The 20,020-nt window shown below is 43.1% G+C and overlaps 1 long non-coding RNA gene across 1 annotated transcript; it reads right to left on the bottom strand.

Annotated features, from left to right (window-relative positions):
* Positions 1-5,220: 5,220 nt before the first annotated feature.
* LOC126496666 (uncharacterized) lies at positions 5,221-19,329 on the bottom strand. Its single transcript, XR_007590395.1, has 3 exons — positions 14,413-19,329; positions 12,677-12,735; positions 5,221-5,338 (listed from the first exon to the last, which is right to left on the bottom strand). It is a non-coding gene; the product is annotated as an uncharacterized lncRNA (long non-coding RNA).
* Between the last annotated feature and the right edge of the window lie 691 nt (positions 19,330-20,020).

Here is a 20,020-nt window from a genome sequence, read left to right as displayed (position 1 = left end):
CCACTAGACACCATGCTTTCAGAACGTTAGGTGACACCAAAACCACATTCAAAACGCAGTTTGGGTTGTCAGGGTTTTTGTTGTTGTGATTCAGGATAAACTTGAAATAATAAAGTTAATATAAAGAGTTTACTAATAAACTTGATAGGTTATACTAAGTTACGCACAGTAGAACCTAGTAAAAAGACCATTGCCTCCAATATGACTAAACCATTCCTAGTAGACTAACCTGCAGGAAAGAAAAGTTTGTAGAAAATGAAGGTTAGGATGCTGAGAAAATTTCTGCTAATGGTTACTCACCAAGACTGACCCCCCCCATTAGACTCCATTCTTTTTTATGTATAACACATCTATTTTCATTACAAAAAATTAAAAATTACAAATAAATAGTTCTCATTTTTGTTCTACCCACTACCTCACTGGTGCTGTCAAGAAGGTGGTATTTATTATCCTAGTGCAGGTTTCCTACACAGTTTTATTTTTCATTATTCATAGACATTTGTTGGAGGAAGGCCACTTGTTGATTCCTGGCTGCTCAGCCCCCTAAATAATCACACAGAACTTATATTATTTAAATCACTTCTTGGCCCATTAGCTCTAGCTTCTTATTGGCTAACTCTTACATCTTAATTTAACCCATCTCCATTAATCTATGCATCACCATGAGGTCGTGGTCCACGAGCAAAGTTTCAGCATGTCTGTCTCTGGCGGCAGCTCCATGGCTTCTCCCTAACTCCATCCTCTTTCTCCCAGTTTTCAGCCTAGTTTTCCCTGCCTAGCTAGATTCTGCCTTGCTATAGGTCCAAAGCAGTTTCTTTATTAATCAATGGTAATCACAGCATACAGAGGGAAATCCCACATCAGACGTTATAAAAATTGTCACTGGAGTTGTCAGGAAACTATTCTTGCTGTTGATATGCTTGGCACAGCTTTACCCATTTGACCAGCTGAATAGTATTTTACTTGTCTTCTCCCAGTGCTGGGCACTTCAGTTAATCAAGTCCAGGAGGGTGCTTCTATGATATAGACTAGAAGTGGAACATTGTAGACTCCTTTATTATAACAAAAGGAGACAACCCTGACTCAAGCAGCATTTGGTCATCTCCACATCAAAGAACAGGTCTCTAAACAACTTCTCAAGGGAGTCAGCCCAGGGTCACAACCCTCAGTGCTCTACCATTAATTATCAGGAAAAGTGTGAATTGTCAGGAAGGCAAGATGAACCTGGGTGACAACTAGTGGGAAAGAACAACACTCATGTACTTAAGGAATAATTCTGGCAATGTCTTCGCTGTATAAATCTCCCATTTACCTAAGAGGCCAGACTTGCGGCCCCCGTCTTTGTTTAAACTGTTTAAAGTATAACCTGGGTCTGGGACCTGAAGGAGATTTAAGGTTGATAGTGTATGTGATGTTGTGGGATATTTGTACATTGTGTAAAGATGGGTTGTTGTGACTGGTTTAATAAAAAGCTAGTCAGGAGAGATTAGGAAGAAAGAGGAAATTAGGGGATGATTATAGGTGCAGGGAGAGATGCCAGAAAGACATGGAAGAAATTGGACATAAAAAAATAGAGGATAGGTTGTAAGACACATGGTAGAACGTAGATTAATAGAAGCCAGTTAATTTAAGGTTTTTTTTTTGTTGTTGTTGTTGTTATTGTTTGATTTTTTTGTTGTCGTTGTTTTTCGAGATAGAGTTTCTCTGTAGCTTTGGAGTCTGTCCTGGAACTAATTCTTGTACACCAGGCTGGTCTCGAACTCACAGAGATCCACCTGCCTCTGCCTCCCAAGTGCCGGGATTAAATGTGTGCTGTCACCACCACCCAACTAATTTAAGTTTTAAGAGCTAGTTGGGAGCTGGGCGGTGGTGCACACCTTTAATTCCAGCACTTGGGAGGCAGAGGCAGGTAGATCTCTGTGAGTTCGAGGCCAGCCTGGTCTACAAAGCAAGTTCCAGGATATTCAGAGATACACAGAGAAACCCTGTCTCTAAAAACTGAAACCTAACTCGCCCCCCCCCCCAAAAGATAGTTAGGAACAAGTCTAATATAAAGAGCGAACTCTTATAGTTAACAATAAATCTTCATGTCATTATTTGGGGGCTGGCAGTTCCAGAAGAAAGTCAGACAAGAAAGTCTGTCTACTGTATGAAATGCATAAACCTTATGTGTGTCTCAGTTAGTAAAACCTACCACTTGTGGCTGACTTTTCTGTGGGCATTAGCCAGAGATGGACATGCACTACATTATAGAAATATTTCCTCTTTTAAAAAAAATCTCAAAGTTTGTGGATTATTTCTCACTGAGAAGGCATATTTTTCAGAAAAAAAACTTTAATTTTGATGAAGTTGTTTATCTGTTGTTTGTCTTTTGTTGCTGGTGTTTGGGGCATTGTATCTTAGAGATCATTGCTCTATCATAGTCACAAATAGCTACACCAATGTTTTCTCTCAAGGGTTTTATAACTTGAGTTTCTAGGTTCTGGACTCTGAGCTCCTTTGAGTCTGGAGGGAGGCAGGGGCCACACTGATGCTTCTGCACGTGGGTGTCTAGGTTGTTGGGACCCTGTGGGGGAAGGCACGTCACCACTGACTCATCTTTGCAGTTATTTTGTGGACGATCAACTTGCCACAAATGTATGGATTTATTTTTAGATTCCCATCACTCTCTGTGTGCCTATCCTTGAGCACAGCTTTTACCGGGTGATTCATGGAGGCTCTAATTTGTGTTTTCCTGATGACTAATGGCTGATTTAGAAGCTTTCTTCCTGTCCATTTCAGCCAACCCCTCACCTCTCGTCTCATTCAGGCGGGTTTTGGTGAGTTTCCACTGTAGATTAGCTTTAATTGTTCTAGAACTCTCTGTAAGAGTAATGACGCAGCTCCCATTCGCTTCTTGGGCATCTTTCACTCAGCGTATTTGACATTCATCTGCGCACTTTCTGTACTATTTCTAAGAATTATTATTACTATTATTATAAGGCAACATTCTTACATTTCAGTTTCTGGTTTTTTTTGTGTGCAAAATTCTAACCTGTTGTTTACATTTCTTATCCTGTTGACTAATCTGTGTGGTTATGGTTATCAGACTTCTTTTTGTGCCTATTTCTAGTTTTTGTCAGTTCTATATAATTTCCTTGTTATTTTTTCTTGATACCTGTGCCAGAGTCAAGGGTCATCTTCTTCTGTCTTTCTTTACTTAAAAAAAATCACTTTATTTTAAAGCACTTAAAAATAAAAATATGCAGTTAGATTAAGGTAGCTGTCCATACACTTGCCTGTCCCAAACGTCTGTCTTTTTCCTAAAATATTTGGATCTATTTTTCAGTGTGTGGGTGTTTTGTCTGGATGTATGTAAGTGTACCATGAAGCCCGAAGTGGGTGTCGGATCCTCTAGAACTGGAGTTCAGACAGTTGTAAGCCACCATGTGAGTGCTGGGAATTGAACCTGGATCCTCTGCAAGATCAGCAAATGCTCTAACCACAGAGCCATCTCTCTAACCTGTTTTCTTCTTTCTGTGCTCATAAATGCTGCCATCATTTTACTTCTGTCATGTAAAAGTTCTGTTTATTCAAACTCTAAATTTTATTCTTGCTTTGAATTAAAATACATAGAATACTTGCGAATTTCTGGAAAACTTGCCAGACTTATTCACATTAGGGAAAACATTCCTGACGGAAAAGGAAGTTCGTTCCTTCCCCACGCTGCTGGTTATTTGCTGTGTTTGACTTTGCAGATGACTCTGGAAACACTGGCTGTGAAGATACACATGTACTTCTCTGGTTACAAGAAAGAACGGAAATACAAAGAAAGAAACCAAAGTGAAGTTGGGCTTTCTGAAAATCTTTCTTTTATACAATCTGCAGATGCTGAAGTCATCTGTCTCTTCCTGGCTCCACCCACCCCACCCCTGCTAAGTAACCTACAGCTACAGAAGGACAGTTGAGTTCCTGGTAAAACCAGTTTTCCCACCTTTACACTGAGCTCTCTGTCCCGTTTCCGCCCCCCCCCCCGCCCCCCATGATGCTTGCCTTGGGCAACTGTCAAATTAATCGGAGGTCCTAGACTGCCTTTGTTGCCCCTGGCTCTTTACTGCTCTGTGCAGCCCTCACAAAGCCCAACCACAACCAAGTTAGAGTTCACTCAGGGCGTCAGAAACAAAAGCAAGAGTCTGCTAGGAGACACACTGTGTGGAAATGACACTGTTGTTAGAATTCCTCCCCATTCCTCCTGAGAGGAAGAAGTCAGGACACTCCCTCCTACTATGGTGGGGAAGGAATGAGTTTGCTAGACTGAGGGGTTAAGGGCAGGAGCATCAGAAACCTTAGAAGTTCTCAGCGAGGGTGGTGACTCCCCTGGCTGTGTATTGTGGAGTTCCGCTGCCCCCCCAATACGTCACACCTAGATACTGGACCCCAACCCCACAGAGTCACATGTTTGAACACGTGTTTGAGCCCTGGCTGGTGGCACTGTTTTGGGAAGTTATGTAACCCATTGGGAGGTGAGGTATGGTTGGGAGGGATGGATTTTGGGGGGTGGGTCTTTGAGGGGTAGGATCTGGCCCTACTTCCTGACTTGTTTCCTGTTTCCATCTACTTCACCCAACACTTCCACTGCCCCAGAGCCATTCTACCATGCCTGCCCCACAAAGAAAGACTGAAAGTTCTGAAACCATGAACCAAGACATTCCTTTTTACTCTTCTGTTGGACATTTTGTTATAGCAATGAGAAGAGCTAGCTGGTCTGATGAAGAAAACAAAATTAAGAATGAGACAAGAACAAATGAAAAACACCTAGGGAGTGTGAGAACTGGGGTAGGGCACGTAGGACTGAAACCTACTAACTATTCAAAAGTTCAAGGCTGTATGGCCATACCTTTCATTGTCCCCTGAGTCGCCTGGGCTATTAACCATTCTAATTTTTTACGTCTACAAATTCCTCATCACAGAAGCCACATATGTTCTACTGCTGCCTCCAGGTTTCTCTTCACAGATGTTCCTTGACAGCTGCACCTAACACGCCTTCTTTGGGGCTTTCTCCACCCCTCCAGCCCTGTGCACGTACTCACTTGAGGGATCCACTTTTCTCCAAGGTTTACTCTGTCTTCTATAAAGGTTTTCCGAAGACCAAGCTATTATTTATCTAGAGGACTGACAGGAAGTGCATGCAAATAAACAGATCAAATTCTTTATCTAAAGACTTTGACTTCTAGATCAGGGGACAGACTGTAACTGGGAGTGGAATGAGACGCAGACAACGGACAGTGTGTTCAGGTCGTCCGAAGTTAAGAAAGCTGCTCGGAGTTCTTCTGCTGGGAGTTGAAGGTTCAGAAGGATCCTAGTGGGTGGAAGAAAGTTCCAGGTTAAATGAGCTGTGTAAGAAATGCAAGGATTCTTGAAGATGATGAAAGGATTCATAGATGACTTGTGAATTAGGATGTAGGATGCAGATGATAGATTAGATAGAAAACAAGTCAGTATCTTGCCTGGGCCAAAATGGTTACACTGGAAAATGGCCAAGATGGTAAATTTTATGTATATTTCAGCATAATAAAACTATAAAAATAAAATGTTTCCTTAACTTCCTCTCCAGCCCAAGCAAGTACTGACCTGCTTTCTATTACTATAGATTGGTTCTGCCAAGTCCACATCATCTTGTAAATGGAAGTGTAAAAAAATTACCATAAATTTGAAAACGTTTCCTGCACTGTGTGCCAGTAACTGACCCTCTCAATACTGTATGTAGCTCATTGCATGGTGTAGACTTAGTTTGCCTATTTGTTGTTTTCTTGGCCGATAATTCAGTTGTGTGTGTTTAGGAAATATATTTAACTTAAAAAAAATTAGGTTGCCAACTTATTTACCACAAAACTGAAGTGAAGAGACAGATACAGAGAATAAATCATGGTAAGTAACACTGGAGTATCCCCTTGTCCCACGAAATAAGTCTACCTTAAAGTTTAGTCAATGCCAGAAACATAGTATGAGCAGGAGGACTATGGACTTCCCTAAGTTCTTCTTTCCCTCCCCTCCAATCCAGACTGCTAATTGCTGTCTCCCCAATGCTTCACCTGAGCACATGGCCATCTTTGAAAGGTTGCATTTCCTGGCTTCTCCTGCAGTTGTGTGTGACATGGGACTAAGTTCTGGAAAGTAGAGTAGGGGGAATGTGTTACAGTTGTAGTGTTGCAGAGATATCCTGACTTATTGGGAAGCCAGGATATTCTTAGAGCCGCATAGGACAGCTCAGCCCTGGAGGAAAGGTGTCCTGACTATTGGGAAGCCAGGCTATCTGAAGCTGCAGTGGGGAATAGTCTTCTGGCAGGATATAGGGATCCTGTTCTTCTCCTGGAGAGCAGCTACAGCTGAATTCTGCTCTGTTCCCTTAAGGGAAGGTGCTAGCAGAGTTCTCTGCTTCTTCTCCGTGTCCCAAGATGTGTCTTCTTTAGCTAACACTCTGCTAAAGGGGAAGCCCCTGCAGAAATGTAGCAATCTCCTCCGGCACTGGTGAAAAGTTACTTTTTTTTCTGGTTGGCCTTGCTCAGCCGGGCTTAAGGAACATAGTAGCAAGGTTCATCTGTTCTGCTCTACCTTACTCCCCTAAGGGACGTCCCAGCCAGATTCTTCTAGTCTGCCCAGGGAATGAAGATCATCACTCAAGTTTCTTTTCAGAAACTGATTTATTTGGAAAGGAGGAGTCCAGGAGAGTGGCTGCCTCTGCCAGGAAGAGATAAATGGCAGCCCTTAACTGAATGGGCAGAGAGGCGTATATAGAGCTTCTTAGGGGCAGAGTTTTCCCAGGGAGAAGGGGGATTGGTTAGTTTTTCCCTGCTCAGGGATCAGTCAGTTTAGCTGGTCAGGGGGCAGAGATGGCTCTGACTTCATGGCCAAACTGTGTTTCTTTCACTGGCCCTTTTTAGCTTTTTGACTCTATAATCTTAGGGCCAGGGCATATTTCTTTCACTGGCTCCGATTCTAGGGACAAAGTGTGTTTCTTCAACACTAGTTTCAGAGCCAGGGCACAGTCTGTAGTCCTGGGTTCAGGGATAAAGATGTTTCTCTCCCTGGCCCAGGTCTCACATACAGGGAGTGTTTCTTTCACTGACTCTGGGTTCAGAGTCAGAGTGCTCAGTGATTGGTTGGTTTCCTGCTCCAATTGTCCCTTTTACCCTACAAGTAGAATTTGAGTGGTGGTGCTTACGCAGTTCCAGGCCACAGAATGGACAGTCGTCCCCTTCCTCCATCTCTTCTCTTCTATCATGTCAGATATGTGGACATGCTGAATCCCTCTCAAACCCAACCACCCAAGTCCAATACCCAAGGGACGACAGAGCTACAAGTGATGAGGAACCCATATCTCTGTGTAAGGGGCAAGATTTCTATTTTGTTTGAGCTGCTATTAACTTGGTCTTTGCTCAGATCACCATCATCACCACCACCACCATCGTTATTAACATACTATTATTATATAACGATGGTGGTGGTGGTGGTGATAGATGAAGCAGCTTAGTTAAAGTCCGGAGGGAATTCACAATAGTAGGAGAGACTGAAACACACTCAGTAATTATGGCTCAGAGTAGATCTTGGTAGTGGCTTTATTTCAGATAAAACAAAGCCTGGAAAAAGAGATTTGATTATGGTTCTAGGAAAGAATGTCTAAATAAGGTGATAAGAGATTTGCACAATGAATCTAATTCTGATAATCAGAAGAAGATGGGTAAATGCATTAGAGAAACAGAAAATGTGAAGGCACCGAGACATGGAAGGACAAGGTGCAGTCAGAGAGTAACCAGCACAAAAGGCAGAACGTAAGGGAACGCAGAGAACGACAGTCCTCTTAAGTAAGGGTAAGAGTCTGACGGCCCTGGAATCTGGCCCAAGGAATCTGGTTCTGTGTAAGATGATTTGGGGTGTTGATGGAAGAGACTGTTTGGAGAGGGCAGAAAGTGGTCCTGAGTCGGGAAGGAGGTGAAAGCTGAAGGTGTGGGTCTGTGCGATGCACAGGGACAAAGTGTGTTTAGGAAGGAGGGAAGTGCAAAGTGAGCAGTGAGCCGAGGAGGAGACATCGAGTCACATCAGGGACCACAGGAAAGAGGTCCAAAGAGGTCCGAAGGAAACCGAGAAGTGACAGCACAGATCGGGAGAGTCCAAGGGGAGCCAGGAAAGTCATAAATGACGCCCAGTTTACTTTCAGTTAAAGCCAAGATTATTCTTTCATGACTCGCTGACCCTTTCCCAGGTTTTGTTTTAGAAACAATTCTCTCTAAGCATATATCACCTCTGACATTTCCTTTTGGATAGCTTTAGTGTGTTTCTCTTTCTCTGGGCACGTGACTCTGTTTACTGAGCTAGAATCTTCGGGTGAGTAGCAACCAGCTAGTGTGCTGCTAAGGGCTATGCACAGAGGTACTAACTTCGGTGCCCCCCCCCCCCCCCCCCCCCCCCCCGCTGCAGTCACAAATCTGAGATCCTTGATCCTTTCCTCAGGACTAGCCAGTGTCTCTCACCAACTCAACTCTCCAGGGCAAGCAACCTACTACTACTACTACTATTACTACTACTACTACTACTACTACTACTACTACAGGCAGAGGAAAGAGGTGTCATGGTTTCCCAGTCATGTCTCCTTTCCAATCTCCCAACTTTCTGTCTCTACCACAGTTCTTTCCTTGACAAAATCCCTCTGGAAATCAGTTAACACTGGGAATGTAGAACATTCCTGCTCACAGAGATAGCGGATCCCTGGCTCTCAGAGATAACAGATCCCCTGTTCTTAGAGACAACGGATCCCTGTTCGGAGATAGTGGATCCCCCGCTCTCAGTGATGGCAGAGCAGGGGGAGGTAAAGATGGCCCTGAGGGCAGCCAGCACTGACAGTACCCTTCAGTGGTCCTTGGTTCTACCAAGTTTATCGTTAGATAGCACAGGCCGTGCTTAGCACTTTAGTGAATCAATTTAGCTCACCCCCTCATCCCCGCACACATAAGACACTCTTGAAACCTTGCGAGGAAGTGTGACATTCTGAAATCTTCAGCCGTCAATGAAGCTAATGCCTGTGACTACATCCTTTCAATCAGTAAATTAAATAAGTAGTCTAGAAAAAGCATCTCAGATGAAGGTGAGTGGACAGCTCATCTTAAAAACAGCGTGTTCATAAAACAGAACAAGAGATGCTGACAAGAAATGCAGAGGAAAGCCAAAGACTAGGGCAATAAGTTTGAAATTATTTGATCCACTGGCATTCTTTTAAACCAAAGAAATAACTGGAGACCTTGGAGTCTCAGGATTATTGATCTCATCGCATTAGAAAGAAATTGAGGTGCTGGAGAGATGACTCAGTGGTTATGAGCACTGGCTGTTCTTGCAAAGGACATAGGCTTGGTTCCAAGCACCCACACAAGGTGGCTCATAACTATCTGTAACTCAAGTTGCAGAGGCTCTGATGTACTCTCTGACCTCTGGGGGCACCTACCTTTATGTGATGAACACACACAGGCACACTCAGGCACATACACTTACATGTAAAGTATTAAAAGTAGAGAAACCCCAAGAAAGACATGGACTTTTTGGAGGAATAAACAAGTGGTTCCCAGCACTAGTATGTTAGTGTTTCCTTTTGTTTTGCCCCATTTTCCAAATAATTAACCAGTACAGTCAGCCTTTCCCTAAAAGAGTATGAGGCAACATCAAAGAACCAGGCCCAGAATGCCAGTCACGGGGCTTCCCAATCAGTATTCTTTTAGATCAGAAAGTTCTGGAACTCAGTGACCTGAAGACACAAACATGCCAAGAGAATTATTGCTAGACGTAATGACCTTTGCCACACACACCCAGGTGGCTATTGCTACAATTAGACTCCCCTGAGCAGCAGGTTTTTGCCCCGTAAGTCACTGGCAAGATGGAATATGAGTACAGATCTTCTACTTTATACCCACTCGCTGGTTGCCAACACATCTGATTCTTCTCCTGTCACCTTGTCCCTTGAGTTTTTATTGGTTGTCAGAAGAGTGGACTGCTCATGATTATAAACTTGTCTGGCCAGCCAGAGCCAACCTTAGACTGGGAAATACGCCCATTGGTCCCCACAGTTTCCAGGGTTCCTTAGTCTTGCCCTCCATTCCTTGAAGCTGGGTGCCTTTCACCTGTGATGGAGGGATGCAGTGGCCCAGGGAAACCAATTGGTTGTCTCTAGAGTGGGCTTAGTCCCTCGGGTGTGCAACTCAAGGACTCCCTTCGCCTCCTTTCAGGCTCTCTTTCCCTTTTCCTGGTGGGAAAGGGGTAAGAGTGAGGGCTTTGCTTGTTCTAGCTTCGGTGCGTTCTTGGTCTCTGCTCTGTCACTGTTTCTGTGTTGTTGTGTGATGGAAAACACGCTGTCGGTTTCCAGCAAGAGCCCTCTGGGTTTAACTTTGAACAAGTGGACTGAAAACAGCTACAGTTCCATGACAAAGATGATGTTTTGAAATGGCGACACTTTCTAGCTCGGCGTGCAGGTCTGAAGAGGAAGGATTAGTAAAGGACCCCCTAACCACTGGAGTATTTTGCACTTAGACTTTTTCTGCCAGAAGGAAAGAAGAATAAAAAAGACGAGTTCCCTTATGCGAGAGGCTTCATGCTTCTCTATCAAGACAAGAAAGGTTAGATAATCAGGATTGTGTTATGTTCGGAGAGCAGGAAGGGAGAGTGGGTATTATGAGCCAGTAAAGTAGAGAGTGATGAAGGTGGAGTATTGGCTTAATCTGTTATCTTGGCCTCCCTGCCACACCTCCACATGCTACAGATGCATAGAATAAAGCACAGCTTATGTGGAAATGAGGTCTGAAGTGTGCTCTGAGATTTTCAGAACACTGGATAGGGTTTCTCCTCCCTGGACCCAACAAGGAACAAAATTCAAAGGTGCTGCACCGGAAAGAGGCAATTTTCTGTGTTCCCGTCCCCAGCAGGAGCAAATGCGCACAGATAAGCAGTTGAATATGAATGTGAGTACAAACTCACTGTCTACTTCTGATTGGTTTAACTGGAATAACCACCTTCCATACTGACAGGACCCTGCACAAATGACTAAGCTCCTTTCATCTTTTTTTTTTGGTACATAAAAATTTATCATCAATATTTGTCCTTCACATCAGTCTGGAGACAATGTACACACTGAAGCTCTAACCAGTTTACCCATAAAGCCCTAAATGACAGCGCTCAAGGGATTTAATCAAGAGGGAAGAAGCATCATGAGGAGAGCTGTTCTCCAAAACTGAATGGCATTAGGCATTGCAACTGCGGCTCAGCGAGGGACTGTGTGACTGTGATGGCTGTTCTTGGTTGTCAACTTGACTACATCTGGAACTAACTAGAACTCCAAGATGGAGGACACACCTGTGAGGGAGCTTTGTTTAATTAAAGTGGGAAGAGCCACTTCTGAGGAAGACACTGTACCTTTAATACAGATTATTTGATCTGGGAAAACCCACCTCTAATCTGGGCCACATCTTCTGCTGGAAGCCTCTATAAGGACATGGGAAAAGGGAGTTTTTGCTCTTTGCCTACTTGTTCTTGCCTTGCTAGCAAGTCCATTCTTTCACAGCATTAGAGCCTGCTTCTTTGGGCTTCCAGCATCTACTGAAGACCAGCTGAGACATTCAGCCTCATAGACTGAGCAACTACTGGGTTCTTGGACTTTCCATTTACAGCCAGCCCATGTTGGGTTAGGTGACCCACAGCTGGTAAATCATTCTAAGAAATCTTCCCCTCTGCTTCTGTCTTTCTCTCTCTCTCTCTCTCTCTCTCTCTCTCTCTCTCTCTCTCTCTCTCTGAAAGAGAGATTCATTCTATAAGTTCTGTTACTCTAGGGAACTATGATTATTGCAGTGACTATATTGAAGTTGAATGTTATGTGTATATTCTAGACAACTCAGAAAAAATGTCTTTTTAGTCCAGTAGGGAATATACACCCAAGACAAGGACATAGCTGATGACTCCACTTTTAGCCAAGTGGACGGTTTAAGTCACGGTTTGGGGGACACTCTTATTGGGTCAGTCTGATGTTTACTGTGGGATGCACTGTTGGGGTGGGAAGATGTCCTCCCCAAGGACAGAATTAAACAAAACATAAAAGGAGACCAATGGCATAAGACGTTAGAAACACAGAGAACTTGTCCTCTAATTGTTTTGATTGGCAGGTCTCTTTGTACTACACACTGAGACTCCCTTGTTACATTCCTGTCTAGCAGAAGAAGCTTCTCTGCCTTCTCAAAAACACACTGCCAGTGGGGGATGGAACGTAAGTGGGATAACTCACACTGGGCACTAATAAGTCTGTTAGTGAAGCCCATGAGTGGGTTAGCTCCCCCTAGCTCTAGTAAGTCTGTGTTAGTGAAGCCCATGAGTGGGTTAGCTCCCACTAACGTTAGTAAGTCTGTTAGTGAAGCCCATGAGTGGGTTAGCTCCCCCTAGCACTAGTAAGTCTGTTAGTGAAGCCCATGAGTGGGTTAGCTCCCCCTAGCACTAGTAAGTCTGTGGTTTACTTTGTTTTCCTCTGTCTCACTCTCAAAATAATCAATGGATGTGGTCATCCGTGACTGAAAAGAATGAAAGCAAACACGAAGGCACATCCATCATGTGACCTCCTAACCAGTAGACTTTCAGGATTTTATTACAAAACCGAGTGACCATTTGCAGTGCTCACCTGACTGTGGCTGAAACTGGACTCCCCGGCGACCCCACACAAGATTTTAGACTTGAGGTCTGTGGAAAGAAGGAATTAGGGTGAAAGCCTCTATTTTCCACCTGTCAGTTTGTCACAAATAAAATCTGCCCTTCTGTCACCAGCTCCATCCAGTACCAGAATTGGGGCCTTCACAGTTCGGGCTCCACCTTGTGGTCTGATGTATATTTGTAAATTTTCCTGGTTGGCAACTAAAACACATGGAATAGTAAGTAGGAAATAAGGGCTTATTTCTTTTAGCAATTTTAAATGAGGTGGGATTGAGATAGCACAGCTAATTTATATAAATGTATCCCCAAAGGAAATCTAAGTGATGGAATAATTGACGATGCCCATGGTCATTAAGTCAACATTTCTGTAGAACACAGAAGAGCGGATCAGTAAGAAGGATGCTTTGGTATCTACACACAAGATTAACAAATGAGTTTGTGAAAAACCCACAGCAGAAAAATCAGCACCATTTGAGTAAATGAACAAATCTACTGTTCTCGCCAACATTCTTAAAACAGAAATTTCAAATCACTGTTCCTCCGTATCGTGAATATTGACTTACTGTCAGAATTATAATTTTTTTGAAAAAGAAAAAAATATGAGAATTTAAAAAAGTAAACGAGACGTTTTGCTTTCTCATCCAGGATGCCATGGGAGCCTGGAGAGATGGCTCAGCAGTTAGAACTCTTGTTACTCTCGCAGACAAGGCGCCCATACACATAAGATAAAAGAAAAAGAGCAGCGGCAGAGCAAGTGTGGTGGAAGGAGGCTGTGGCCTAAGGGTGCTTCTCCATCCTCCACGGCTTGACCGTGTACCTCTGCGGGGCTAGAGCCTCATTGGTCATCTTAGCCAGTGGGAGGTTATCCCCCAAACCAGGTATTGTATGAGATTGACTCATACAAAGTAAGTCAATTCATAGAAAGGCAGGATTGCAATCTTCTGATGCTCACTTAAATCATTTGGACTCTCTCATCCCAACAGTGGCATTTGTTTAATAAGCTCAAGGCAGAGAGCTCACTTGAGAGCCCATAATAAGCTTGGTGACCACCTGATTACACAGCACTAACCACACCAGTAACTCTTATGGTATAGACAATGTTTAGGTAGAGATTGTCATTTACAATATTGCTGTATAGTTTATATGTTCCATATATTTCCTTCAATACTTGATTCTCATAAGAGCTATAGCAAGTAATGGGTATGGTATTAACATTATTAAGCCTCATTTACTAATTTTTAAAATTTAATTTTCCAGCTCAATCACAGTTTCCCCTCCCTCCTCTCTTCCCAGTCTCTGCTCTTCAATCTCCACTATGCCCCCATCTACTCCTCGCCCTTTCTCTTCACAAAAGGGCAACTCTTCATGTATATCAGCTGGCCATGTTATATCAAGTTGCAGTAAGACAAGGCACCACCTCCCTTATTAATGCTGGGCAAGGCAACACACAGGAGGGAAGGGTCCCAAAAGTAGGTAACAGAAATCAGAGACATCTTCCCACTGTGAGGAGCCCCACAAGACCAAGCTACACAATATATGTGCAGCAGGCCTAGGAAAGTCCCATACAGGCTCCCTAGTTGTTGACTCAGATGCTGTGAGCCACCTATGAACCCAGGTTAACTGATTCTATGGGGTTTCTAGTGGTGTCCTTGACCCTTCTGGCTCCCACAATCCTCCCCCCTCCTTTCAGGAGTTGCTGAGCTCTACCTTATGTGTGGCCGTGGGTCTCTGTGTCTATTTCCATCAGTTGCTGGGTGAAGCATCTCTGATGACAATGGGCTAGCAATAATCTGTGAGTATAGCAGAGTATCATTAGGAATCATTTCATTGACTCTTCTTTATTAACAGTCATGTTCAGACTGGCCAGGCAGGATAGTCTTTGGGTTGCTCAGCCTCTGGGCCCTGACGCTCCAGGAAGTGTCAGGGGTAGGCTTCCTATCATGGTATGGGTCTCAAGCTGGAGCAGTCATTGGTTGGCTACTCCTATAATGTCTGTGCTATCTTATTCCAGCACATCTTGTAAGCAGGGAAAATTGTAGATTGAAGAATTTGTGATTGGGATGGTGTCCCAGTCCCTCCACTGGAAGTCTTTCCAGGTTACAGGAGATGGCAGGTTCAGGCTTCTTATGCCCCTATTGTTAGGAGTCTTAGCTAGAGTCACCTTCCTAGGACTCTGGGAGTTTCCATTGGACTAGGCTTCTTGCTTATTCCAGAGATGCCCCTTAATACCAGTTGTCTTTCCCAGTATTCTCTCTCTCCATCTTTCCCCACCCAACTTCTTCTGTTCCCATGCCCACTTCCCACACAGACCACTCCCTCTATTCACCTGTGATGTATATTCTATTTCCTCTTTACAGTGAGATTCATGTGTTCCCCCCATGAACTCTTCTTGGTACTTAGCTTCTTTGAGTCTGTGGATTATAGCATGGTTATCCTTTATTTTACAGCTAATATCCACTTATGAATGAGTACATACCATTTTTGTCTTTCTGGGTCTGAATTACCGCACTCAGAATGATCTTTTCTAGCTCCATCCATTTGTCTGAAAATTTCATTTTCATTGTTTTTAACAGCTGAGTAATACTGCATTGTGAAAATACACCACATTTTCTTTGCCAGTTCTTTGGTTGATGGACATCTAGGTTGTTTCTGGTTTCTGGCTATCATGAATAAAGCTGCCAAGAATATGGTTGGGCAAATGTCCTTGTCATATGGTAGAGCATCCTTTGGGTATATGTCCACGAGTGGTAGAGCTGGGTTTTGAGGTAGATAGATTCCCAATTTTCTGAGATACTACCATATTGACTTCCAAAGTGGCTGTACAAGTTTGCACTCCTATCAGGAGTGGAGAAGTGTTCCCCTTGCTCCATATCCTCACCAGCATGAGCTATCACTTGTGTTTGGTCTTAACCATTCTGACAGGTCTAAAATGGAATCTCAGAGTCATTTTGATCTGCATTTCTCCGAGAGTTAAGGATGTTGAACATTTCTTTAAGTGATTCTTGGCCATTTGATATTTCTCTGTTGAGAATTCTCTGTTTAAATCTGTACCCCATTTATAAATTGGATTATTTGGTTTGTTGATGTTTAGTTTTTTTTTGAGTTCTTTATACATTTTGGCAATCAGCCCTCTGTCAGATGTGGGATTGGAAAAGATATTTTCTCATTCTGTAGGCTACCCTTTTGTCCTTTTGACAGTGTCCTTTGCCTTACAGAAGCTTTTCAGTTTCATGAGGTCCCATTTATTAGTTGTTGATCTTAGTGCCTGTGTGGTTGGTGTTCTGTTCAGGAAGTTTCTTATGCCAATGTGTTCAAGGCTATTTCTCACTTTCTCTTCTATCAGGTTTAGTGTATCTGGCTTTATGTTGAGGTCTTTGATCTACTTGGTTTTGAGTTTTGTGCAGGGTGATACATATGGATCTATTTGTACCCTTCTACTGATGGCATTCAGTTCAATCAGCTGAAGAAGCTTTCTTTTTTCCATTGCATATTTCTGACTTCTTTATCTAAAATCGGGTGTCCATATGTATATGAATTTACATCTGGGTCTTTGGTTCCGTTCCATTGGTGAACTGTGTTTTTATGCCAATACCATGTGGTTTTATTACTATAGCTCTGTGGTACAGTTTAAAATAAGGGATGGTAGCCAGGCGGTGGTGGCGCACGCCTTTAATCCCAGCACTTGGGAGGCAGAGGCAGGCGGATCTCTGTGAGTTCGAGGCCAGCCTGGTCTACAAAGGGAGTTCCAGGACAGGCTCCAATGCTACAGAGAAACCCTGTCTCGAAATTTAAAAAAAAATAAGGGATGGTGATACCTCAGACAGTTATTTTATTGTACAGGATTATTTTAGTTATTGTTTTTTTTTTCATATGAAGTTGAGTATTGTATTTTCAAGGTCCGTAAAGAATTGTGTTGGAATTTTGATGGGGATTGCATTAAATCTGTAGATTGTTTTTGTTAAGATGACCATTTTTGCTATTTTAATCCTACCAATCCATGAGCAAGGGAGATCTTTCCATCTTCTGATATCTTCTTCAGTTGCTTTCGTCAAGGATTTTAAAGTTATTGTCATACAGGTCTTTCATTTGCTTGGTTAGAGTTACACCAAGGATTTTATATTATTTGTGACTATTGTGAAGGGTACTGTTTCCTTAATTTCTTTTTCAGCCTATTTATCATTTGTATACAGAGAGGCTGCTGATTTTTTTTTAGTTAATTTTGTATCCAGCCAATTCATTGAAGGTGTTTATCAGCTGTAGGAGTCCCTAGTAGAATTTTTTTGGGTCACTTATGTATACTATTATATCATCTGCAAATAGCAAAAGTTTGGCTTCTTCCTTTCTATTTTATATCCCCTCAGTCTCCCTTTGTTGTCTTATTTCTTTAGCTAGAATTCCAAGTACTATATTGAATTGATATGGAGAGAGTGGACAGAATTGTCTTGTTCCTGATTTTAGTGGAATTGCTTTGAGCTTCTCTCCATTTACTTTGATGTTGACTGTTAGTTTGCTGTATATTTCCTTCATTATTTTTCATAGTGTCCCAGATTTCCTGGATGTTTCATGTTAAGAATATATTAGATTTAACATTTTCTTTGGCCAATGATTCTATTTCTTCTATTGTATCTTCAATGTCTGAGATTCTTCCGTTTCTTGTATTCTATTGGTGATGCTTGCATCTGTAGTTCCTGTTCTCTTTCCCAGATTTTCCATTTCCAGAATTTCCTGTTTGTGTTTTCTTTATTGCTTCTTTCCCCATTTTTAGGTCTTGAATATTTTCCTTCACCTGTTTTTATTTTTTCCTTGACTTTCTTGGCATTCTTTAAGAGATTTATTTCTTCCAATGTTTTGTTTGTCTTTCCCTCAATTTCCTTAAGGGATTTTTCTTTTCATTTCTCTTTAAGGACCTCTATCATCTTCATAAAGTTATTTATAAGGTCATTGTAAGCCCGTCTTTGGCCTCCATCTTTGGAGGCCCCATCCCTGGGCCCGCCAAGTCTTGACCTCTCCTGGAGGAAGGTCAAGATGAGCCCACCAAAATCTTGACCATGCCCTGAGTCTATTTAAACTGCTTCCCTGGAAAGTTTCCTCATGGTCCCTTTTCTTCTTCCCTGGTGGTCATGTTAGCAGCCTACCGGTTCCCCCTTGGGACACCTGAGAGGGCTGGAATCCCATTAAACCTGGGTATTTTTTAATTTGGCTTGTTGTGATTTGGCTTGATTGCGATTTTTGCATCGACAAAGAGCTTGCGTTAGGAAAAATTCCTAACATTTTCTTGTGCTTTAGCTGTGTAGGAATGTTCAGCTTTTGTCGTCAGATAGCTGGGCTCTAGTGGTGACATATTGCCTTTCTGTTGATTCTGTTCTTACACTGAGGCTTAGGCATCTGGGTTTGGGATGATTATAGGTCTAAGTGTTGATTCCTGAGTTTGTCATTGTTTTGTTTCTTGGTTTCTGCTTCCTTTCTTGTCCTCTGGTCTAAGTAGTCAGGGGTTCTGGGACTGGTGAGTCTTCAGGTCCACTAGGGTGTTCACCACCGGGGTTTTGAATGCCAACTTTGCCTCTGCAGTTCCTGTGTGGCCTCTGGGATCCTGGGTATCTACTTGGTCTCTGGGATTCCTAGTACGGGGTGGCCTCCAGTAAGACAGAAGTTTTCTGCTGAAGTTTTGGGTTGGGATATGGGGCTCAGGGAATGGGATGCAGTTGAAGGTTGTTGGGCCAGATTTAGGGAGTGTTAATTGGCAGTGGGTGGTGTGTTACCTGGGTCCCTAGGACCAGCCTGGCCTTTGGGAAAGCAGCACAAAGCAGCTGGAGTTGTGTACTGGAATATGAAGCCTAGGGAGCGGGTGCTGTTGGGTGGAATTTTAGGAGTGTTAGTGAGTGGTGGGCAGAGTCTTACCTTGGGTCTTTAGAACCATTCTGGCCTTGGGGTAAAGCACTAGTCTGCCAAAGTTGTGGGCAGGATTTGGAGCCTGGGGGAGAGGGTGTGTCTAGGGCTGTTGGGCGGGCTTTAAGGAGTGCAATTTGGTGGGTGGTATGTTGTCCGGAGTCCTTAGGACTAGCCTGGCCTTCTGTAAAGCAACTGGAGTTGTAGGCCCAGAATATGGAGCCCAGGGGAATGGGTCATTTATTTATTTTTTTAACGGGTTCACATTTTGAGAGCCTTTGGTTTACATGGTCAATCCTGGGTTCAGGAGTTTCCGTTCATCACGGCATGGAGTGTGCAATGAGCAGAGCAGTCCATACCTTGCAGTGATAGCCAGAAAACAGACAGAATATCCTGCTGCCAGGCTTTTTCCTGCGCTCCTAGCAGTCCATTTTGGCTCCTGGCCCATAGAGGGTACTGCCTGCATTCAGGGAAGTCTGCTCTCACTCTAGTGAAGCTGGTCTGGAAACACTCTCACAGTCACACCCAGAGGTGTGCTTGAGTAATCTAGGTACTTCTGAATCCAACTAGGTTTATATCTCTGATCAACCTTCACTCTTGATGAGCATCAGGGATTGGGGGTGGTGGGAGATTTGAGAAGAGTCCTGAGTGTATTCATGGCAGGGGAATTAGGATACTATGATGGTGCCATGTGCATTATATGGGTACACTTTCATGTGCTCACTAAGAAACTGTCTCTGCAAGTGAAGATTATGTTTGGTTGACGATCGCCCACCCCCGCACCCCCCCGTTTTAAGAGAGCCTGCAGTAGGAACGAGAAGTCGGAAGTTCAGCCATGGGAGCTCATCCACAGAGAGAACGTGTATCAGCAACTTCAGCTGACCACCTCAGCTTCCCCAGTTGGTTTCAAGCTCCCAATTTGATGATGTTACTCCTATCTGTGGCTAATTGTTCCTTTATATGGAGGCTTTACCCAATGGGCAATTCCACCATGCCAGAGACTCTCACTGGGGAACTTCAGCCGGCTGCCATAACGGGGCTGCTACAGTGAATTTCTTTCTGCTGGCTGCTTTGAGCTACTAATTTGATTATGTTTTGCTATTTATCCATCCATCCATCCATTCATCCATCCATCCATCCAACCCATCCACTTGCTATTTATTCTTTTACTTTGGCTTCCTATATACTTACTAAACCTTCAGTCAAAACCCAAAGTTTGGTTATTATAGATCATTGTCTGGACAGTACAGAACACTGTTAAACATTTTCTAAACTCCCAGAATCTGTAACATCAAGACACACTCTAATGTAGCCTATGGAATTTGGTACATAACAATGTTTCTGGTGGGGAGGAACCAGAGTTGTTTTTTTTTTTTTTTTTTTTTTTTTTTTTTTTTTTTTTTTTTTTTTTTTTTTTTTTTTTTTTTTT

This window comes from Alexandromys fortis, unplaced genomic scaffold (genome assembly GCF_014885135.2).
Source record: "Alexandromys fortis isolate MF-2015 unplaced genomic scaffold, M_Fortis_MF-2015_v1.1 scaffold_6, whole genome shotgun sequence".
Taxonomy (NCBI): Eukaryota; Metazoa; Chordata; class Mammalia; order Rodentia; family Cricetidae; genus Alexandromys; species Alexandromys fortis.
This window is presented reverse-complemented; position numbering and strand designations above follow the sequence as displayed.